Genomic DNA, 24,149 nt, shown 5'->3' with positions numbered 1-24,149 from the left:
TAATCGGAGGAGGAGGGTTACCTGAAGTACCATTAACTTAAAGAAGACGGGATATACTTAGAAGGGTCACGCATATGTTGGACCCGCAAGGACCGTATACATTACAACGTACAGCACAAGAAATTCTATTCTATATGTTCGCGCAGCTCAGTTTTAAATTGCTTCTTAATTTTCCTTGACATATTGTCTTCGTGGAGAGCTCCGCTCTGTATATTTGCCTATAACGGCGGCGGTCATCGCTTGCCTTTTACTCAATAACGCACAAGGCACAAAATGGCTAGAACTTGAGTGAAACCGCGTTTGCATTAAATGCCGTGCGCGCGGCAGTGTGTGTGTGTGTGTGTGTGTGTGTGTGTGTGTGTGTGTGTGTGTGTGTGTGTGTGTGTGTGTGTGTGTGTGTGTTTCCCTCCCTGCAAGGGCAGTCTGCTATTGCGAAGCGAGTTCGCATTGACGCTGTTTGACAGACGACGTTAAAAACACATTATGTGCTCCGAGTTCGCCATGCACGTTCACTTTTTTTTTCCGCCCCCTCCTCCAGCTACGCGATTGGCTTCTGCTGGACGGCCGTTATCTTTTTCGGCCATCAGAGCAGCAGATCGTTTCGATATCGGGCACTGCAACCGCTGCAACGCCGCTGAGTCAAGCTTGCGCGGAAAGCGGTGGGCGGTCCCGTACGGCGGCAAGCGGTCGGAGGCTGCAGGGAGAGATCTCTATCTACCCACGTTTGTGCGCGCCAGCGCTCGGTCCTGTGTTGGAAGTGGCACCGTTATACTACGCAGCTTGACGGCGATCGTGAGCCTCTTGGACAGAGATTGTCCTTCGCAGCTATAGCCGCGGAGACAATAGCGCAGCGCACGGGCCTGTAAGGCCACTGAACAGGATACTTTAGTTTTAATCGGCACGGCTTTTGCACCGCCTCGTGGCTCAGCGATATGTCGATGGGAGATAGACAGGGCCGTTCGTATTTAATCGTTTGCTGGAGTTTAACTTTCCAGAGCGACACACAGGCTGTGGGAGTTCAAGGCTCCGTGTTAGATCTGGATTCGTGTACCGTGCTTTGGGAGCTCGGTACACGCGCGTCCTTTGCATTTAGCGCCCATCGGAATACGGCCACTGATGCCGTGGATTCGAACCCGCGACTTCGTTCCCAGCAGCAGAACGCCATAGCTACTGAGCCACCGTGACGGGCTCGTCCAGATGTTTAGGGGAGGCGGCGTATTGGTGTTCAAGCGCTCGCGTTCCAGCGAGGCTGACACGACATTGCGAGCCCTTTGCTCACCACGAGTGAATGGAAGGCGCTCGCCCTTGCAGCGAATACAAACGCTGTCTTTCGCTTACATTGGTTTCTTTTCGGGCTCCGCGGAGCTTATGTCTCAGAAATTGCCTAAATCCCTAAGGCTTACCATACATACATGCATGCAAACATACATACATACATACATACATACATACATGCAAACATACATACATGCAAACATACATACATGCAAACATACATACATGCATGCAAACATACATACATGCATGCAAACATACATACATACATGCAAACATACATACATACATGCAAACATACATACATACATGCAAACATACATACATACATGCAAACATACATACATACATGCAAACATACATACATACATGCAAACATACATACATACATGCAAACATACATACATACATGCAAACATACATACATACATGCAAACATACATACATACATACATACATACATACATACATACATAATGTATAGCCACTTTACTTTGTCTGAATCTCAGTCTGTGTTTATTTACTTGTTGACAAGGGATTGTACCATTTTTACTGTGACCGTATCTGTAACCTTGCTGTTATATATTTGCGGTTCTCTCAGTGTGTGTGTGTGTGTGTGTGTGTGTGTGTGTGTGTGTGTGTGTGTGTGTGTGTGATATTTGGATAAACACAACAAATTTGACTGATGTGTTTATCAGCGGATGACCCTATGCCTCATCTCTGCCTATTCATTCTGTCATACAGCACAGAAGTGACGTGATTTAGTGTGCACGCTACGCATCGCGGAAATCGGCATGTATGCAGTGAGTGTTCGGTTTAAGCGACATGCGCCTACTGTAAAAACTCGAGAGTTGCCAATCGGATAAGCGCAGTTTATCGACTGCACGGGCTGATAGAGTGGAGCTGCGCCTTGGCGCGGTCGGCGATATCACATTTGCATGCGGTTGCGTATGATTCGTGGGAGAGAGATCTTTTATCTCCCCCCGTATATATGTGCGCGAGCACCCTTGCTTGGTTACGAGAGTACATGACTCCGTTCGGCAGCCAACGTTGTCCTTCGACCGGCAGAGACAGTGGCACGATCTGCGGGGCCTGTAGCTGCCGGGCAACTCGATTCAGTTTCTAATTTAACGCGAGCTTTTCGTCCTCACAAATCTCAACGACACACTGGCCAATGGGAGATGTATACGTATAAGGTCCACTCAATTCACCCTGTACCAGTTGGAACTAGTTCCCTCCAGTTCAGTGCCAATTCTTGCTCGTGCTCGACGCGCTAGTAGCCTAAGAAGGCGGTCGCGACGAGGTCATTGCAACTACCATCTATACGCGATGCATCCATTTACCGCGCGGTTATCTTTATGCGGATGACGTATATCACGTGACTCGACATGCAGACAGTGCGTCTACTCTTGGAGCAAAGATGTACTACTAGGAAAAAAAAAATACTTCGCTTATTTCACTAACCGACAGACCAAGCTTTGGACCTCTGCTTTGACAGTTTCCAAACCTCGCGACTGTGATGTCTGCTTACGTACATAGTGTTTATTTCATTTAGTGTAAACACTTATTAAAGGTCTCCTGTGGTAGATTGCGCAATTCTATCTCATCAGCTGCATTATTCCTAGATGCCGGACATCACTTGCGCGAAAAATCGAAGTGGGATGTTAGCTGATTAACAATAGCTCACTAGTTGACTTTTTAATTCTTTACTTTGGGTGAAAAAAACTTTAGGTGCATGCACGCACACAGTTAATTGTATATCAGTGCGTGGAGTCCATTACTACCTGCTGCAGTGGCCATGGCATTGCTCTCCCGAGCACGAGGTCGCGGTGTCGATTCGTGGCCGCGGCGGCCAGGAATCTGACGCGTTCCGTTCGAGGCGGAATGCAAAGAACGCTCAGGTACATCAATTTATGTGCACAACAAAGAACCCCATGTTGCCAAAAATAAATCCGGAGCCCTCTACTATACGGCAATCCGTATCGCTCCACTCCTCATGAGTCATAACCAAAGTGCGCGGCTTCGGGACCACTTGTTGATCATACATCACTTGTTCTTCCTTTTCCTTCTGCCTTTCTTTTTTTTTCTGCCTTTTTGTTCGCTTTCTCCTCTTTCAGTGTAGGGTAACAAACCATGCGCAACTTATGCACCTGGTTGCAACCACGTTAACCTTCTTTCTTTCCCATCTCCCTCTGTCTCTCTCGGGACGTTAAACGCCTCAATTTAACACCTCACATAATCAATTATTCGTCGTCCTAAGCGGTTCTGCCATAATGCCCGTCTTCCTGGTTCGACCGGAATACTCGCTTTAAACAACTCGCCTGCGGCGGCCGTTTTGGTTCCGTCCTGTTCTGAACAGGAAACGGCAAGGTGCAGCAGAGCGCTCTTCGGGGCTTCCTGCAGATGTTGCAGAAACTATATAGATGGCGCCCGCTCCGCATTCGGCGTGAAAATGGGACCTCGCGCGGCCTTCCAGCGACCTTCCGCAATTATTGTCGCCCAGATCGTGACCCTTGCCACCACCGTTCGTGTAGGTACGGCTTGCGTGCTATGGTAGCGCCGTGAGAAAAAAAAAAAAAAAACGCGTTGGACCAGCCGCTTATTTTTTGAAAGTGAAGGCTTGACAGACCCCGTCCAGCCGATCGCCGCACCTTTCGAAGTTTGCGTCTCTTTTGCGGCCCTACCGTTCCCTTTCAGCCGGAGCAACCGAGTTCTTTCTTTCTTTCAGCAACCCAAGTTGCGAACTTACATCCGTTGACCTGTGTTATTTACAGCTCCGCGACATTGTTTTTTTTTTCTTTTTTTTCCGCTCTGTCTCGTTGCGCGGGCGAAAATTGCCGGTCGCGCTGTTCCGATCGATTCGATACCGTCGTCGAGTCTTGTCACGAGCTGGCCCCTTCGAGAACCGGCTTAATTCGACTGCTCCGCTCGTTCTGGCTTCTTTATTTCGTTCTCGTCTGTAGCGCTCGTACTTTCGATTTCACGTGCCCTCCTCTTTTTCTCTGCTTATATCTCTGTTTCCTTTTCTGTACTCTTATCGGGTCGCTTAGGAGGGTTGTGCCTTTCAGGAGACAAACTCTAGGCCGCTTTTTCTTTCTCGCTGTGTGTTTGTACACGTTTACATGGTTTATAATAATAATTGTTTCTCGGTGTACGCGACGCGACGAGCCCCACGTAACACTCCAGGATATGCCACGGCAACGATCGAGCCTCGATTTAGCGAAACTGGGACTCTCGCACTGTCCCGGTTTAGCGAACATTTCGCAATTACGCGAAAAGAGCATATAAGGCTGACGAGTCGAGTGCTTTTTTTTTTTTTTCAACACAACACATTATTTGATCTCACGAGGTGCATTCGCTCCTCCCTTTGTCTTAATTGCTGCGCGCTAATCTGAGAGAGAGAGAGAGAGAGAGAGAGACAGTGAGAGAGATGCGTAAAAACTTAAAATGCAGGAGTCTGGCTCATCGTGGTTTAACAGCTGCGAGAGGTTAGTAGAACTAAAACTATACCCGAGCTTCACGAAACAAAAGGGTAGCTGTGTACCCACGTTAAAGCAGAGACACCATGGGAATCTGCTACGTTTTCATCCGGTTCTTTCCGAAATAGAATAACCTCGTGGCGTGCTGCGTGCTTCATTCGCATGTAAAACACCGCGCTGGCCTTCCTCGTTTGTATTCGCGCGTTGTTAATCGTCCCAGAATGGTTAAATTACGCTCGCGTCGCGCAATTCCGAGACAGAAAAAAAAATGGAGGACGCTTAAGCTTCGCATTTACGAGTGGAACACGATATCATTCAAAGATCCCTGGCTGCTTATCAGGCTTCCCGACAACTGCAGCTTTCTTCTTTCTCCAACCTCGCCTCCGCATGCGGCTGCCGTAGGGAGCCTACACGCTGTTGCATGTAGGCTCCCTAGGCTGCCGAGGAGGCGAGCGCCATCTGGATGGTGTTTTTGCAAGGAGCCAACCGCGGCGCGCCGCTGTATGAGTGGTAGAAATGCTGGAAAAGGGGCTTGTGTTTGAGTTTCCGCGTAAGAGAATCTGTTTTTTCGTATATTCAAATTACAATCCGACGCTATCACCTTCTGTAGGTTGCGGTTACGTCGTACTTTCACGATTTTTCTGACGCATTTTACTTTGAGAAATTACATTAGTTCACCTCTGTGCCACTCGGAGGGCCGGCGTGGTCGGGGTGGTTCGGCATGATTTTCTTGGCCACGGATGCCGACGCCGGATTTTCCACGACACGGGGCCTTTAGCGCTTTCGCGTTAAAAAAACAGGTTTAACTGCCGGCTTGCCCGTCTCCCCAGACGCGTTCGGCTTAGTTGCAAGGCCGGCGTCAAATGAGCGCACGGCGTCGCTGCCTCTTCCGCTTCTTTTTTTATCCTTTCTACTTTAACGTCCTCTCTTTAAGCTTCACTTGCAGTCTGGCGTCGCGCCCTCTGTGTTGTTGTGTACGCTAGGGGCGTGGTGTCGTTTTCGCGCTTGCCCGAGCGAATAGCTGGCAGCGCTGCGTCGGGAGCGGTTACCGAGCGTGTCTCGGCACGCAGCGGTGCAGAACGGCAGACCACTATATACAGCCGGCGGGCGCGGCTTGCAAGTTCGGCGTCCGTCGCCCCTGCATGTCGCTTCTTTCCGAGCGCGAAGATGTTGCGTGAGAAAGACGGGTCTTTATTTGCCTTTCAGATGCGCCGCTGCAGCATCGGAGGTATATACTATATAACCTCTGATAGACCTCTATTGCTAGTCGTTCTCAAGACGTCTCTTCTTTTATCTGTTGGGACGTCCGTCGCCTTTTCGTATATACGGTCGTGCCCTGCAGCTCGTACCCGCGCACCTGTCGTGTCTTTCTGAGCGAAGATTCTATGCGCGGTCTGAGGCATATCGTTACCTGTCTGAAAAAAGGCTTCTGCGCGTCTGGTGGTAGAGCTCAGGTGGACCTCGCTTAGTATAGTCGTCCCCGAGACGTCGCTATCTGCGCGAAGGAACGCTAATTCGGCAATCTGTCCCTAAAGTGGTAATTACGAAGTTACATAGTGAAGCTTTGTTGGTTAGCTAACGTCAAACTGTGATTCGGTACGGGAGTTATGTCTCCCTTTTCAAGCAATTCAGCTGATGGGGCGGAATTTCGCTACCAGCCTGCCACAATATACCTTTAATGAGCCTATTTCAACTAAAAATGCAAAAAAAATCGCCAGGTGTATCGGTACCGCTGGTATAAACAAGATGGCTTGTAGTCGTCCGCAAGACGTCTTCTTTATCTGCGCAAAGGAACGCTAAGGGATATTATTACGTGACGCAGAACTGGCAAACTATATACGCTTATAAAATACCAGAATGGTCGCTTTTACCCAAAGTGGCGGCTTGAAGCCGAAAATTACGCATATTATTGGCGATGCCACCGTCCCTGTCGGCTTAGTGGAAGGCGTTGTGCTGCTAAGCATGATGAGGTCGCGGGATCAGATCTCGGCCACGGCGGCCGCATTTTGTTGGCGGCGATATGCAAAACCCTCTTGCATACCATGCATTGGGTGCACGTTAATGAACCCCCGGCGGTGGAAATAAATTCAGAGTCCCCCACTAAGGCATATATACCTCGTAATCATACCGTGGGTTTGACACGTAAAACCCCAGAATTCAATTTAATTTTTATTATTTGTTAGGATTTGCTCCGTCCATTACCCATGGATCTCGATCGCGTCTTCTCAGAACTGATTTACTGCTTATCGATAAAGGATTACATTTCTTACAGCTTTTTGCGCTCAGAAATGGGCAGAATATTGTATGTTGTCGTTTGAATACGCGGTTAGGGGTGCGAAATTTGCGAGGGCGGTTCGCGCTTCATTTTCATCGCCATAGTAACTAATATTTTTCCGACCGAATAAATGCAAATATAATATTTAAATAACTTGTGCCGCTTACGTAAAAGCATCTACTGCTAGTACGAAAAAAAGAGAGAAAAGAAAAAAAAAATAAGCACGACAAGTAACCACTAACATTTTTCTTGAAAAAGATAAAAATTACGTACGTAACGTGAGTCGTTTCATACATTTCTAGTAGAAATGAAGACGACTTATAGCAGTGCGTGCGAGAGTGTCGCTCGAGCACTGCTAATTTATTTCTGCAATAATGTTTTTATTTGTTTGCTTCTGCCTCTAGCCTTTAGTACTGTAATGCGTGATGTAATGCGGGGGAGGATTAATGGGAAATGGTTCATATGACGTCTTCGCGTGTCGTGTCCCTGCCGAGAGACGTCCATCCTTCAAGGGTCACGTGGAGCGTCCTTGTACGTGGAAGTGTGCGTAGGCCTTTTCTCTCTCTCTCTCTCTCTTTTTTTTTCTTTCGTAGAACTGGACGTCAGGGGATGGGCAACACAACAAGTTATTACGAGATCCGTTACGCACCTCAACGCGTAACGGAAGTTAGCGTATACCAGAAAGGTATATCCGTCGCGGCGTTGCGCAATCCGCGTTTTCCGGAACTGAGCCTGACACGTCACGTGACAAACGAGAACCGGAAGGGGGAAGCGCGCAGCACTCGGCCGCATCCGGGATATATGCGCGAACCAAACCGGCGCGCGCCGCTTCGAAATTTGTAACGGGGAAAGGAAGAAGCGCGCCGACCACACTTTCAGCGAATAAAGCACGCGTCGCCTACTCTCTCTCTCTCTTTCTCACTTTCTTTCTATCTCGTTATCCATTGCATTTTATTGTCATTCTTTCTCAAAATCCGATCATCATCGCAGCCATCGTCCTTCAGTGCGAAGCAGCCTGAGTCTCTCCGTTCTTCGGGGTCGGACATGCGAGCCAGCGCGCGCTCGCGTCCAGTGTACACCGCATTTGCGCCGTGACTTCCTTTCGGCGACCGTTGGCCGGCATCCAGGAGAAAAAATCTAGGCTGGCCCCGTAACGGGGTCTCTTCTTCACCGACTTCTTCTTTTTTCATCGTTGAATGGTCGGACGCGTGTTAGCGCGCAAAGGAGCTACGCGGTGGTAGGCGAGCTTGAACTTAAAAGGCACCCCCTCTCCCTTCTGCGTTCTTCCCCCCGAAACGATTGTCCGTTCGCTGCCACGTTCGTTGTTTCGGCGTTCGCGTGGTTCCCCAGCTTTCACTGGCGTCTGTGCTCCGTCTCACTAATTCCGTACACTGCGACGAAGGCTAGCGGTGCTTGTGTCAGAAGTGTCAGCGGGTTCCGGAGAAAGGAGGTTGGTAATAAAGCTGTGGTGGGTGTTTCGACGAGTTGGTAGTCCGTTAATTTGAAATTTTTTTAGTTTTTTTTTAATATCGCGGAAAAGGATAGACTGGGACAAGTTGAAGAAGTGCAGCACAGGCGCTAAGTGTTGCATTCTTGAACTCGTCCTCCCCCCCGTCGTCCCTGCTTTTCGGTTTATCGATAGATAAGACTGCATGAAAAAAAAAGTTTGCAAAGGACGTCCCGGAGTAAGAGCTGTCGGGGGGTCGACCTCCTACAAAACTAGTATACGTTATTACTAACAAAAATACAGGAGCCTTGGCAAATACGGAGTAAATAAGCCACAGTGATACTTGACATCTACCAAAAAAAAAAAAAAAAACAATTCAGACAATTAATTATTTTAATACATTTTTATACCTTATACAAGAACAACATTCAATATTAACAGTAGAAAAGTTCTGCGCAATCTAAGGCAGAGTGTGCGTTGTTTAAACGTACTTAAATGAAATTAGATGATCACACGATTTGATGCTAGTTCGAAGCGAGTTCCAAATGGATAGGACGGAGAACATGGCGGCGAATCTTCCGTAATGAGCGTTTATTCTGGGTAAAAGTAGGTTCTTTTGTCGGCCGCTGCAGTAAACCAGAAAAAAAAGAAAGGAAAAAATCCTTCCGTGAAGCTTTCAATCAGCCGGCCGGTGGCCGATCGCAGCGGGCCTGTGGAGAAGCCCTTCTACTTGTTCTCTTTCTCACGTCGTCCCCCGATGCGACCCGCATATCGTTTACGGCACTGCACGGATATTCTGAGGCGCAGTATATACCCGCCAGCTCGCTTACCCGTCCAGTATAGTGTAACATGTAGCCAGCTCGCCCTCTTTCCTCTCGAATTAGCGCACCGGCGCCAGCGCTTGGACGTGATGGATGGAGATGCGACGCAGGAAGCGAGAATCCTGTGAGATGCTTGCGCCGCCTAGTGCGCTGCGCATGCATAACGGGGGCGCATCTTTTCTGCGCATAACTAAGAAAGCGGTTGACGGTGGCCTTCCTGGCCTCCTTTTTTTCTCTCTCTCTATCGTTTTCTTTCGGATGAATGCGGCGTGCGTATAGCGCATCTGGATTAAGCAGGATTAGAATTGGGTTTTGCCTGGACATTCCTACCAGGTCTGCAGCTTATGTAACCTCAGTGCTGGAGGTGCTGCTCCAGTTGCTCCAAAGTTCCAAACTGCTCCAAAAGAGAAATGCTGCTGCATGTGGCTCCAAACTGTCATTTTTGTCAGTAACTGCTCCGAACCTGCTCCGAAATGGCGCTGGGAAATTCGATCGCGTACTGATTACCAACTGCTTCTGTGGCAACTGTGATGCGTGACTGATTACTTTTACATTGTGATGCTCAGCTTTATCGGTTTTGATTTCGTTTCTGCCGCAAGAGCCGGTGTTTTAAATATATAGCTCATTGAGCTGTATTTTTGAACTTGACATGCAGACTATTTTGGGGAAATGTGAACGTGACTGACATTACTTCGATCTCATACCGATTATCAACTGCTGCTGCGCTTTAAATAACCATCCATCTTCTTAATTGTTTGTTTCTTGCAGATCGTGTTTGTTATTGTATGTGCAATATGCTTCATAATAAATATTAGCATTTATGAGACGCTTCGGTGATGCTTTTAACTCCAGGAGTCGTATGGCATATTTGACCATCTGCTTCAAAAACACCCAATAGCTGCTCTAAACTAGCATTTTTTTTCTGCTCCTAAAACACTTATGGCTGCTCCAGAGTTTTTTTTTTCTGCTCCTAAATCTGCTCCAAAAAGTAAAATGTCGCTTCCATCACTGTAACCGTAATGTTTACCTGGAAACGCTGGCGGCGAACGCTATGCACGAAGGCGAGCTTTCTGGTTCTTTTTTTCCCGGCGCGGATGCCGCGGATACGTGGAGGCGAGCGCCATCTGGATGGTGTTGCAAGGAACCGAGCAGGGCGCGCCGGTCCCACTAAGACAGACCTCAAACGGCAGCTGGAAAAAAGGGGTTTGTGTTTGAGTTTCCGCCCGTAGGAGAATTACGTTTTCTCGTATACTCAAATTACACTCCGACGTTATCATGTCTGTAGGTTGTGCGTAAGTCGTACTTTACGAATTTTCCGACACAATTTTCTTTGAGAAATTCAATTAGTTGAGTAACCCACGCGGAGCGCCTGCGCGGTTCGGCTTGCGTGGTTCCAGACGATATTTCTGTACCGCACAACGCCGCCGACACCGGATTTCCTGCGACACGGAGCCCTTAACGCTATCGGGTTAAAAATAATCGCATTTGCGGAATAGTGACTACTTGATTCGAACACCGAATATTTGATTCGTTATTCGAACGCATTGAACATTCGCACGCCCCCTAAAGAGCGTCGTCGGTAGCGCATGCGAGAGAGAGAAAGAAAAAAAAATGGTGCATCCTGGGCTTGTGTAGTTCAAGTCCAGCGCTAATGCCGCTCCTGGGGAAGTGCGAAGCAGTGATGCGCCGTTGTTTCCCTTGTGTTTTCCTTGTGTTTATCTTGTTTTATACTGTGTTTATCTTGTGTTTAGCAATCCATCACCCAAGTTTTGACACCTGTGCTAAGGCACAACTGGTGGGAAACCGCCACGCACATGGAGCCAAAGCCTTTGCTGATGATAGTAGAAGCGATTTTAACGCATTTCTGTTAATTAATGCGCTTAATGCTTGATTATTCCTGTCTTTGAAATTATTCTGAATCATGTTAGTTTATTACCGAACCGGCTGTGATCAATTCTGCACTCGTTTGACCCTGTTTTGAGCACTTCGTTTGTGAGCGTGATCACGACAGATCACGCGCGACGGACGCCGACGACAGCCCGGGCCCCTAAAGCGCTTCGCACTTTCATTTTTTACGCCAACGTCCGGCGCTCATCGGTAGCGCGAGTATCGCGTCCCCGGTGGCGCGTTCGGTGGTGTCGTCAGTGGCGCTTGGCTTGCGGCGCCGGAGGAGAGCGCGCGCTTTGAGTTTCACATCGCCCTGTATAGTGGACCTTCTCCTCCTCGGCGGCTGCGGCTGGCGCATCCTTGGAAACGGCGTAGGAGAGGGACCGCTCGGCGATGGTGACCCCAGATCGGGAGAACGATAGCCTCTGCTTCGGAGCCGCGATCGCTTCCCGGCTGGGCCGTCCGACGGTCGGCGCTGGCGCGGGTGCCAGCAGGAACGGTGGCCGCGTCGCATTGGCGATCGGCCAAGGACGCGAGACACCGCGGTATACTTCTCCCAGTCGTACGCGGTTGCTCCCGACTGTGAGCGGCTTCGCGGAGACGTCGATGGGATAAGGAAATAAATGAATGGAAGGAAGACACGCAGGGTTGGTCTTGTGCTCTCGCGTCGTCGTGCACGGCGGGCACGCCCGATGGTCGTGTCTGGGTGTGCGGCGGTTGTTGAGGGGGTGACACAACGAGCGTGGCGCGGTGAGGCAACAACTCCTCGACAAGTGTACGTTTTGTCTGGTGTTGGGCGAGAGAAGATCGAGGAGGCAAGTGAATTGGGGCGTAGTGTTTCGGCGTAGCGAAATTGTCTCCCTACGCAATAAAACGGACCACAGTGGCATATCCTTTATTCGTAATGCTGCGAGAACTGATGCAGTATATAAAAGCGGGGTTTGAGGATGCGCACCACCCAACCTGCCTGCAAAATTCGCCGGGAAAATTCAGTGGCATTGTGTTCGATGTTCCCCCTCACTGTCGTTCTAAACCCAGATACTGCGGCCAGGATTATTTATTTCAACGGACTGCAGCCCCGGAAGGCTATCGTAGGGGTGGGGAGTACAAGATATAGGGATTGTAAATATGAAAACAAGACACAATGTAAAATTAATGGCTAAGAATATATAACAGCAATCAGTAGGCAATAAATATCGGACATGATCACATAAAGCGTTCCAGTGTTCAATAGTGTGGACAAAATAACTGCATTTAAACGCCTCGGTGTGGTGATGAAAATCACATTCAATTCATGATGGTGTCTAGTGGCTGTAGATTTAGTGGAGTACTGTGTAACCGGCGAGGACTACTGTCGTAACGGCGCTGATTGGGCCGTTGCGCATGGGTGTTCCTTTGCTTCAAAACGTCTTGGTTTTTAAGTGGGTACTTCTGTTTGAAACTATTCGTCCTCCGCTGGAAGGGAACAGGAAGGGGGGTGTCAGTGTGGAGTACCGAAAGCAGGAGGGTGATGCAAGAGTTTGGCTTCTCTGCTCTTGATCTGATGCTGGTAGGTCCATCTTCTCCGCACGAACATCCAGAAGGATCACCATCACCGTCCTATTTTTATGGCCACTGCAGGACGAAGGCCTCTCCCAACCGCTGCAGCCGACATCCGACCCTGGGGCCTTCTTAGAATTGACGCTCCAGCGGATTGCGCCACGGCATCTCTCTTTTTTCTATATTGCGTAGCCTGGCATCAGATCGTCATTCACAAAGTGCCGAACACCGGCCGGCGAAGCGCGCACGCTAGAAGCAGCACTTGCTCACGTGGCGCCCGTTGTCGATTCTGAATTCGCGCGTCTCAAACGAGCAAGCAGTAGATGGAAGAGTGTAAGACACGTATGAGAAAGTCCTGAAGTGTGTAAAGCTTCGTTTCCCTTTTTAAAATACATAAATCATGCTACACAATCGTTCTTTCATTCCTCCGCCCTAAATACGTGGTCGCAGCGCCTGGGAATCGAACCCCCGACCTCGAGCGCAGCAACAAAACGCCATATATGGCGGCTGGGTCACCGAAGAATGCGCTTATCATCCTGCCGAGAAGCGGTCTTTGCAGTGCATAGCAGTGCACTTGTGCTTTTCGCAGGGAAGACCTGCAATTTTCTTTTGCTTCTACTCCGCGCTCGCGTCCACTCAGTGACAAAGTAAAGCACTTTGCTCTGAGCGTGTGCTCATTCCAGCGTTGGCAGCCCGTCCGTCTCGCCAACGTCGAACGAGGGCTTCCTGTAATTTTCGCCCTACATGCAATAAAGCCAAAGTACGAGTGGTGGCTCTACATATTTTTTTTTCTTTTTTAAGCTCTACTTCCTCGTGGAGGGTGCTGGCGTGAACGAGGTGACCGACTGACTCGTTGCTATAGTCTGTCTGTCGGTCCGTATGTCTCAGTTTATGGTCTAGTATGATCTAGTGTAGCGTATAGTCAGCCCAATCTGGTGGGGATATTGTGTGGCGCCTAGTCAATCCAGTTTGGTGGGGATCTATTGTAGCGTCTCGTCAGTGCAATCTCGTGTGGATCTAGTGTAACGTCTGGTCAGTGTAATCTGGTGTGGATCTAGTGTAGCATCTGGTCAGTGCAATCTGGTGTGGATCTAGTGTAGTGTCTGGTCAGTGCAATCTGATGTGGATCTGGTGTATTGTTTGGTCAGTCCAATCTGGTGTGGATCTAGTGTAGCGTCTGGTCAGTGCAGCCTGGTGTGGATCTAGTGTAGCGTCTGGTCAGTGCAATCTGATGTGGATCTGGTGTATTGTTTGGTCAGTTCAATCTGCTGTGGATCTAGTGTAGCGTCTGGTCAGTGCAGTCTGGTGCGGATCTAGTGTAGCGTCTGGTCAGTGCAATCTGGTTTGGATCTAGTGTAGCGTCTAGTCAATCCAGTTTGGTGGGAATCTAGTGTAGCGTCTAGTCAATCCACTCTGGTGGGGATCTAGTGTAGCGTCTAGTCAATCTAGTCTGGTGTGGTCTAGTCTAATCTGGTCTGGTCTGATGTGCAGTCTATAGTCCAGTGTGGATACCCCACAGGTGTACGCCGTTGCGCGCCACGGCGAACTGTAACGGCGAAGTGCTGTTCCTCCTACTCGAGGTCCATGGTGGCTTCGGGTCTGATTCGTTTTGTGGGCGCCTTTAGCGCGTGGTCATCGCCGTTCGGTTACTTGGTCGCTAAAGTGGCCGTGGTTTTTTTCCCGTGTATAACTGCGCCCTCGATTAAGGCGGTGCAAGGAAAGAGTCAAAGGCAAAAAGCAGGGGATAACCGAGAAGCTCGCCTCCGTAGGCCATTACCTACCGCAATAAAAGGTTTAATGACGAGATTCGAGGTGTACGTTACACGCGAGCGCGTTAAAAAGGAGCCATTGTCCCATATCTAAAAGTAGATGGGCGTCTCTAGCGTTGCCTTATTAGGTAGTCAGCATTTGCTCGTACACGACTACGACTTCCTTATTCAAATACACGCAAAACGACCGCTAAAGCGATGCTGGTAGAGCTCGTTGTGTTCAAAAGAAGTGAAGTGTCTTGTGACTGTAGATAGTTTTAGGCTCGGCGTTTACTGTCCGCTCCTTTCAGATCTCTGTATTCTGACAAGTTGCGAACAGCCGCTGTAATGGAACGCTACTGCTCGTGCGCACGTTTTTCATATTGGCAGTTGCGAATTCAAGCGCATCTTTCGCTATAAGCTGCCGGCCTTGCCAATACAGTGAGCGTATAACGCGACGGCGTGACGGTTTGACGTCGTCGTTCGTCGCTCCTGTTTGTTGGACACGTGATTATCGAAGATGCAAAATGAACGCTGTTCTCTGCAGTGCCTGGGCGTGTGAAATGTGAGTGGAGTGTGCTGTAAGCCGCGCTTATAGCTAAAGCATTCTTGTTTTGGTACAGTTAACCACAAAAGTTTACGGACCACGGCATCTCGGGAAACGTTCAATTTCCGAGCAGGCCAGTAGCAGTAATCGGTAAAACCGAACATCGCACTGTTGTTCACATATACTGGTATAGAGGCTGTAAATGCAAATACTATAGGCTGAGTTGTGAGGCTGCGCACATATTCAGCTTTATCCCAGATCTCGTGTTCCCTAAGATTTTCTGGTTGACTGTACTTGCGTGTCGATTGACGTCACCCTGCCTTTTACCACCAGAGAAGCAGCAGCAAAATGGTGTATACCCTAACGACTGTTGTCTGCTATTTCAGTTACGCCCGTAAGCATATATAGTCTGATCGTATTGTATGTCTCTTTCAGCGTGCGCCGATTGGCCGGTGCTGCGGAAACAACGGACGTGACGCAAGAAGCCTGGGGGCGTACACTGTTCGTGTGAGTGTTTTCACCTATCAATTCCTTACGCCGCGTTGCCGTTAATCGCCTGCACGTTTAAAATTATTGTCGGCTAAGTGACGTCATTGCATTTGTCTCGGCTCTCAGCCCTCAAATGTTGTTACTGGTTTCAGAAAATCGCGTGTTCTGTACAGTGATTTACCGCTCTATGTGTTGCGCCACATGACTGTTTAATGTTAATTTAATCCACCTGACGTGCGCGCTTGTGAGTTATGCCGGTGCTCGAAGTAATCTCGGCGTTTCGTTGCTACCTGAAGATAATGGTACCTGGCGGAAAAGGTATAGAGGCAACCACACGGGACGCATTTCCTGCGCATTTCTGGCACAGGCGCGTCTGTTTGACCGTGCGCGATGATCCTTTTTTAATTCCTGTCAAAATATACTTCATGTATAGTTGAATAATAAAGCAGATACCTAGCTCGAAAGTACGTGTGACAGCGCTGAAACGCGCATGATTATCGCGCACTGTTAAATGTGCGCGATGACGGCGCGCTATGCGACGCACGCATGAAATACGTCAGGAAATGCGCTTCATGTGGTCGCCATTTCACGATATGTCCTATACGGCACGACGATATGTCCTATACGTCACGCTCGCGTTAAATGGACACTAAAGCGTTAATGTTAAGTTGCGCTATATCAGAAAATTAAGCATTTGCAACTGCGAAACAGTTGCTCTTACTTGGAGAGGAGGCTTGGGAAGACTTAAGAAATGACAGATGGGTGGTGACCCCGCCCTCATGTTCCCGAAACAGCTAGCCGTGACGTCGTTGACTTTGGCATATCATCTACTGTAGTCTCTGATCGACTGTTTCTAGGTCGACGTATAGGGACTATGATGCATTCTAAATGGTACGAATACGATAAAGTGTGTTTAATATTGTAATACATTTATATTTCTATTTGTAACGTCTTTAGTCTGCTCTTCCTCGGTTTTCCGATTTCACATACAGGGAAACGGAAATCAGTAAATAAATCAAATTTCGTTACGTCGCACTGATGTGCAGGTTGCGGCGCGAAGTTAGAGAAGGAAATGCATCCTCAGTTTTATCTAGTGATAACCACCTTTAGGCCTAACGTTAAGAGGCAGGAAGAGAGCGGTGTGGATCAGAGAGCAAACGGGGTTAGCCGATATTCTGATTGACATTAAGAGAAAGAAATGGAGCTGGGCAGGCCATGTAATGCGTAGGATAGATAACCGGTGGACCATTAGAATTATACAGAATGGATACCAGGAGAAGGGAAGCGCAGTCGAGGACGGCAGAAAACTATAGGTGGCATGATGAAGTTTGGAAATTTGCAGGCGCAAGGGGTTGGAATCAGCTAGCGCAAGACAGGGGTAATGGGAGATCGCAGGGAGAGGCCTTCGTCCTGCATTGGACATAGATACAGGCTGATGATGATGAACCAACGTTATCCCGCCAAAGAGATCGTAAAGGACACTTTTACAGTCTAAACTGATCCACCATTCCACTTTAGTGTCCCTTTAAAAGCTTCCCGCAATAAAAACGCTCCGCTGCAAGTTACTTCCGCAAGGTTGGCTTCACCGGACGCATATACTGCGCCGTGCGGTCTTGCATTGCGTGCGCGACCGCGCGGCTGCGCGCGATGCACGCACTGCCACAGCCGAATTAGCGCGTTCCTCGCGCGCACTTCCTTCCGTTTCCTGTGGGAGAGGTCGGCGGCGTCGTACGCCCACAGGTGCGCCGCCACCGCTAGTGGGACCGTCTTTCTGACCGGGCCGATCAGCGCTCGCGGTTCGCTCCGTGCATGCTGTCCGGAGGAAAGGAAAGGCCGTTCCCAGGGACCGCAGCTCTGATGGCGTTTGCGGTTCACGACACAATAGAGATTGCATGGGTCCTCCTGCGTGGGTAGCCGCGGCTGAAGCGCTGCTGTATCCGTAAGCCGCTAGATTGTTGGCTGGTTCGCGGCTTTCCCAACGCATATACATATAAAGCGCGTCTATACGGGTTTGTACAGCCCGCGCGGCTGTACAACCCCGTTGTATCTATCGTGTATGCGTCGCGCTTGCTGGTGTGTCTTATCGGATGAGACAGACTTGACCGAAGTGGCGCGGAGGAAGCGAAGGAGTATACAAAACGGGGGAGGGGGGGGGGGGGGCTTTGGAAAGTCGAAACTAAATTTGGGTGTATGCGTAAGCCCAGCGAAAGCGATGAGGCGCGACGCGCTCCGAAACGTCTCGAACGCGCGTCTTGAGCGCTCTGCAGCGTCTTTCGGCGCGGTGCGGTTCATGGGAACGTGAGCATGTATGTGTGCGTGTGTAAGGAAATAGGCGTCCAGCATTGCGCGCTGAAACGATCGCGTCTTTACATATGCTGCCCGAAGCTTGGCATACCTGCTGTTGTTGCTGTACCCTATACGTGTGTGGTTGATAGATGTGTCGCGTGTGCGGAGCAGCCCCCCATCTTGTGGAGGTTGATCGAGGCCGCATGCTGATGCTGCGCGGTGCGTGGACTGGATTCTTCTGCGGGCGAGTGGCGTGGCCAGGCGCCGAGGTGGTGCCCGGATTAGTTTCATATTCGCACGCGGCTCGCGTTTGGAGTCGGCGCGGAATTGGGTGAGGAAAAAAGCAGTGCAACAGAAACCTCTTGCCTTGCGTCCAGTGACTGCGTAGGCGTCTTTCCTTGTTGCGGGCGCGTGGGTCGCATTTTGCTGTCTTTGGACCAAATTAGGGGCGATCTATATGGATGCGTTTCTAAGCAGTTCGCGCGCGGATTCTCGTTTTCCTTGCTTTTGTGATCGCGTTTTGCGCGTACGTATGCAGTGATGCTTGAATGCACACCGTGATGATTCCACACTCTAATGCGCAGTTTGCGTGTATAGACCAGTATGTAGAAATGTCTCGTCGCCTGTTATGTATTGAGCACAGCGTATTTTGAAGCGTTGTTATTGCCCTTCTCTGCCGCCCTCGTTCCCTCGCGCTTGTATTTTGGTGGGCAATTGCCAGGACCGTCTTCGGCACCCGAGACATGTTGTGGCATTCAAACGGCGTTCATAGAGTAATGAAATAACCTTGAACATGTGCAGTGCAATAAAGACTCCCTAAACAAATATAACGAGCAGTAAAACATCGCGTATTTCATTCCCAGTTGTGGATGTGCGCCCGGTTCATCTGTCCCATAATCCGCTGCGGCGGGTCAGAGGGTCATGGTTTCAGATTCGACCTTGAGCACGAGGTTTAAAGCTCGATCTTCTAGCTGCGACGGCCGCATTCCCTTGAGGGTAGGGGAAAAAAAAAAGAGAAAAAGAACCCACTCTTTTGGTGCATGCTAGATGAACCACCAATATGTTCGAAATTAGTCCGGAGCCTTCGCTACGGTGTTCCTTATAGACTATGTGATGCTGTGGACGTTGAACTCAAATCAATCATTCTATCGATCAATCAATGTCTTTAGTTCTTTAGTTTTGCAATAACGCAGTATTGTTAGCGGTGCTAATGAATTCTTAAACTGAGCACCCTTATCACGGAGCCCCTACTCCGTAAACGTCTATGCTGGTCGCAAGTTGTTTCCTGCACCTTCTTATCGCGTGCTGAGGCAACGGGCCGTGCCTAGGCGAGGAAGAAAGCTTTAACGTCCACGAAGGAACCGTGTATAGTGTATATAACTTCAACCGTGAGAGCCATCGGCGCGCGATGCCGTCTTTCGTGTCTCGTCCTGCGCGCACGCAAGCTATAGAACGGCAGCACAAACGCTATAGGGCCTTGCCGAAAGCGAAGCCTCGCCCAACCAGACCCGTTTGTCGCCTGCAAACAGAGCTTGACGGGTTTGCGTGGAGCCGCGCGAAGCGGACATTCTTTAAATCTTCGAAGTGGGACTGCCCGCATGCTTATTTCTCCCGGTGAAGTCCTTTGAGCAGGGCCGAGTCGACCGCGCTTCTTCGTCTGGCCAGACCGGATTCGCTTTCTTTCTTCTCTACGTCTTGGCGTTGGCCGCGCGGCGTTTGCCCGTTGTCAGTGACGGGCGCTTGCGTCAGCGAACTCCCTCTTTTAGAAGGTAAATATTGTCCTGTTTGATCCGGCTTCCTTTTGTGTAAGGGGGGCCCGGTCTTGTCTGGGAATCCTAAGCGTACGGCATTGCTGGCTTCACTTTTGAGATGTTGCTGAGCTTTCGTTATAGACGTCGAGAGTACATGTAGCATGTATAGGATTTGCTATTATCCGTTGGTGAGTTAAACACGGGCCAAGTTTCTCAAGCGAAGACAAACTTTAATTCCGCTCGAGCGACATTGCTTGCTTGGTCAATGCCTCCAGAGAAATGTCAACTCTTCTGCCCCTCTGCACCCCCCCCCCCCTCCCACAGTCGCACACACACATCCTTACCATTCCCACGCCCCGAAGTGCTGCATGATATTCTTTCTGTTTCAACAGATTCTTTATTGAAGACAACAGAAATTCAACACATAAGCAACATATCTTATATAGACGTTACAGGGGCTCCCAGGCGCGGCGCGCCGGCCACTTACGTACCCTTATCGTGTTTCGTGATTGTGGCATATTTTGTGCAAGAGGGCGAAGTAGTGGACGAGTTGGTCGGTTGAGTAGCGTCGAAGTTTAGGAAGGAATACAGGAAGACCCGTGAAAGGCCATAACCATACCGTGAAACCATACAGCGCCTGTATGGTTTCGTATTCCAGTTTTTCGGTTGCTGTCGCTGTGTTTTTTTTTTTTTAGAGGTTATTTTATGTTCTTTTCCTTCAAGCTTTCTCGAACCTCCACATATAGAGCTCGTGGAGTCAGGTCAGAAATCGGCAGAGGCAGTCGCACTCAACGTTGCAACTGTTGCAACCTAGTTAACGTACCGGTGCACTGCTATACCGTGAGGACGAACGCGTTTGCACTGTTGTTGCATCGCCATTCGCGCAATAACTGCTCCGCGCGGTGGGCCGCGCAAGTGTGCTTCGTCGCATGCCCCCATCGGGCCGATACATAAACAGCCCAACCCCCCCCCCGGTCCTCACGTTTTACCGCGTCGTGTGTCGCACTCTCGCGATTGTAGCGCTCCCCCGCCTTTTTTTCGTGAGTGTCGCGCGTTTGGGCCGCAGCCAGTCGTACGGGCGCAATTACAGGCTCCCAGCTGCCGCTGCCACAGCGGCAGCGGTCCTGCGCTTGTCGCGCTTTCTTGGGGGGGACACCCCGTCGCAGTAGCAGCTGCGTGCCGCTGCGACCCCTTCTTTACACGTCTCGAAAGACGTATATATGCGCTCGGCCGTCGCGCTGTGTTTTTGACCCGCGCACGCCTTCTCGAGCTGAATGCCGACCTCGAGAGCGACCCGCCGGTCAACATCGTCGAACACGTGAGCTGTCACCCTTTGTTTTATTGTTTAAATGGAAACGCTTTGCTGAAGGTGCGAATCACGGGGCCGCGTCCCGGCCACGGCGGCCACATTTCGATCGGGGCGAAATGCGAAAACACCCGTGTACTTAGATTTAAGGTGCACGTTAAAGAACCCCAGGTGGTCCAAATTATTCTGGAGTCCCCCACTACGGCGTGCCTCACAATCAGATCGTGGGTTTGGCACGTAAAACCTCATAATTTTTGTTGTTGTTGAAGGTATGAGTTTCGAGTATAGGCCGATAGAATTAATGTTTATGCCCTCACGTTCTCACGCCAATATTTTTTTTAGAAGGCTGTGTCACCTCCTACCTTACGAAATTCGCAGTTCGTGCGCCGTTGACAACTCCTGTTACCACGGCCTTGGCGCTCTTTGGCCACGCCTGGCCCTTTCGCTAGGTAACATCCAATAATCAATCGATCAGCTTATGTCATTCGTCGGTGCTCACTTGCGTTCTCTATCTCGCGCGTACTCGTGCTGATTCACAACGCCGACCCGCGTTCATATAGTCACTTTCATTCACACTTACCGGCATTCAATCGCGTGCATTCGTCCACTCACACACTTGCCGGCAGTCATTCACGTTCGTAGCACTCAAGTCCGCACAAGATTACCGTCACTGACTTGCAGTCGTACTCACTGTTCGCATTCACGCCCACTCATACTTGCCGCTGGCATTCAATTCCATTCATACTCGCGTCCACTGACACCAGGCGGCGCTCACTAACATTCTATCTAACGCCTGTGAAATGAATGCGGAGCGATGTCGTGAGCCGCTGATCTCGTACGGGACTACGCCGACCTATGGAGATTCGGTCGTCTTGCTTTGTTGACGGCTATATACTCTGTCACGTAGTGGAAAGTGAGACATATTGTAGTATATAGTAACGGACGACGCAACTTCGCTAAATGTCCCGATGTGGCTTGAGATGTTTTGGAACGCGGAGGCGCAACGGAGAGTCGCGTGGAGGTGTATACCTCCACGCGACTATATCATATACACCTGCGCGCGTGGAGTCGCGCGCAGGTGTATACAATATACGCATATAAATGAGGATCCCCATTGCGTTCGTTGCTCCGTGGGCTTTCCAAAAGGAAAAAAAATGTAAATCGAAGCTTATCAGCGATAGTCATCAGCCTATCAAAGGCTATCAGGCTTATCAGAAGCCTATCAGAAATGTCATAATAATTGTCATTGTGGAGATTTTTGTCATCTTGACACCACCTTTCTGACGAGTGTTTTTTGATGTCCTTCCAAAAGTAACATTCGCTAGCTTTAGTTCCGGCAGATTAAGAGGGGAGGAGGATGGGGAAACTTTATTTCGTCAGTTTGGATTAATGAGGGATGGCTACCAGGGGATGCCTTACAGCCACCTCCTCGGCTCTTTCGATGGCCTGAAGTTGAACCTGGTTTGTTGGTGTTGCCTAATTAACTGTATTTTGTAAACGCAAGATAAGCCATTAAGGCGAATCAACCATCAAGCCGCATCTATGTCTGCTTGTCTAACGGGAAAAATAAAGCGAAGAAGTAATGCGGGAAGTGGAAACTAGATAACCTTAGCAATTAAGCCACTCGAAAAAAGAAAGAAATAGCGGGCTAAAGAATCTGCTATTGCGTAATTTCCAAAACCGCTGCCGGAGCCTGCTGGGTGTTGACAATCCCTTTATAATAGAAAAATTTGAGCAAGTAATTGCGTTTCTACATGGAAAACATTGGCGAGGGGTATTTGGCTTACTCTTTCTTGTTTAGGTATTATATTATTTCATTCCAGACAAAGAGCTCTTGCTATGCATTGAACATTGTATTGACAAATACGGAAATGTTGCATTTTTAAATTATTCGCAGACGTAATTCGAAAATTTTTTTGGAGTTGTTGTCTATGCAAGTGGAGGCCCACCTACGTGTTCTGGAATGGAGACACCTTCCTTCAAAAGCAAGACATCTACATAGGCTCGTGTATCGCACCGATTCTTAGTTATTCATTCCCGACCGGTATTGACAAAAACCCTGCAGGACCGCCTGAGAAATTCATGGGTTGCTCGCGTGTTCAAGTTTATGGACGATTACTTGGTACTATAGTCGAGTCTGATCAAAATGGGACCCAGTCGCTGTTACCACACGCATGAGGAACATTCACTGATTGTTGAAAGCCACTTCTCATCACATGTGAAAAGCCATATGGGACATGTTTTAGATCCCTAGACTTAAAGCTAGGTCTCTTACCCGAGCCACGTGTGTTTACACTTTGTCGCGCGCGAGGACGCCTATTTTTCCATTCGAATCTGCTCATTCGAATCTGCTCATTCGAATCTGCTCATTCGTATCTGCTCATTCGTATCTGCTCATTCGTATCTGCTCATTCGTATCTGCTCATTCGTATCTGCTCATTCGTATCTGCTCATTCGTATCTGCTCATTCGTATCTGCTCATTCGTATCTGCTCATTCGAATCTGCTCATTCGAATCTGCTCATTCGAATCTGCTCATTCGAATCTGCTCATTCGAATCTGCTCATTCGAATCTGCTCATTCGAATCTGCTCATTCGAATCTGCTCATTCGTATCTGCTCATTCGTATCTGATCATTCGTATCTGATCATTCGTATCTGCTCATTCGTATCTGCTCATTCGTATCTGCTCATTCGTATCTGCTCATTCGTATCTGCTCATTCGTATCTGCTCATTCGTATCTGCTCATTCGTATCTGCTCATTCGTATCTGCTCATTCGTATCTGCTCATTCGTGACTCAGTAAGATTTTTGGCACTGTTTTAAATATGTCTGCTCATTCGTATCTGCGCATTCGTATCTGCGCATTCGTATCTGCTCATTCGTATCTGCTCATTCGTATCTGCTCATTCGTATCTGATCATTCGTATCTGATCATTCGTATCTGATCATTCGTATCTGATCATTCGTATCTGATCATTCGTATCTGATCATTCAAATCTCGTGAAAGGAGCGATAGTTGGGTCTTGCTACAAAAATAATGCATGCGTTACAACAATCGTGCCTCCATAGCATTGCTGACAGCTTCTGGGAACAAACACGTGGGCTCGTTGCAACAGGTTTTCCGTAATTCCCATGGGTTATTTGTGGCACGCTCATTGCTAAAGGAAATAAGAACCAGCCAACCATTATCTGGCCAGAAGCCCAGCGGCCCAAGCAGGCGTGACAAAGTAGCGGTGATGCCTTACGTTCATTCGATCGCGTGCAGGTTAACGAAAATTGGTAAACGTCGCAATGGTCG

At 49.1% G+C, this 24,149-nt stretch overlaps 1 protein-coding gene across 4 annotated transcripts in view; it reads left to right on the top strand.

The window, feature by feature from the left end:
• Positions 1-24,149, top strand: part of LOC119433313 (uncharacterized) — a 233,416-nt gene that overhangs the window by 59,984 nt on the left and 149,283 nt on the right. For 2 of the 4 annotated variants that reach the window (XM_037700459.2, XM_049659100.1), the window contains exon 2: positions 15,454-15,525. The exons of 1 other annotated variant lie outside the window; for it this stretch is intronic. The gene's annotated coding sequence lies outside the window, so the exon portion shown is untranslated. Of the gene's footprint in view, positions 1-15,453; positions 15,526-20,757; positions 20,863-24,149 lie in introns of those variants that run through there. One more of the 4 variants, XM_049659101.1, reaches the window with a different exon arrangement.

Source organism: Dermacentor silvarum, chromosome 11, assembly GCF_013339745.2.
Source record: "Dermacentor silvarum isolate Dsil-2018 chromosome 11, BIME_Dsil_1.4, whole genome shotgun sequence".
Taxonomy (NCBI): Eukaryota; Metazoa; Arthropoda; class Arachnida; order Ixodida; family Ixodidae; genus Dermacentor; species Dermacentor silvarum.
This window is presented reverse-complemented; position numbering and strand designations above follow the sequence as displayed.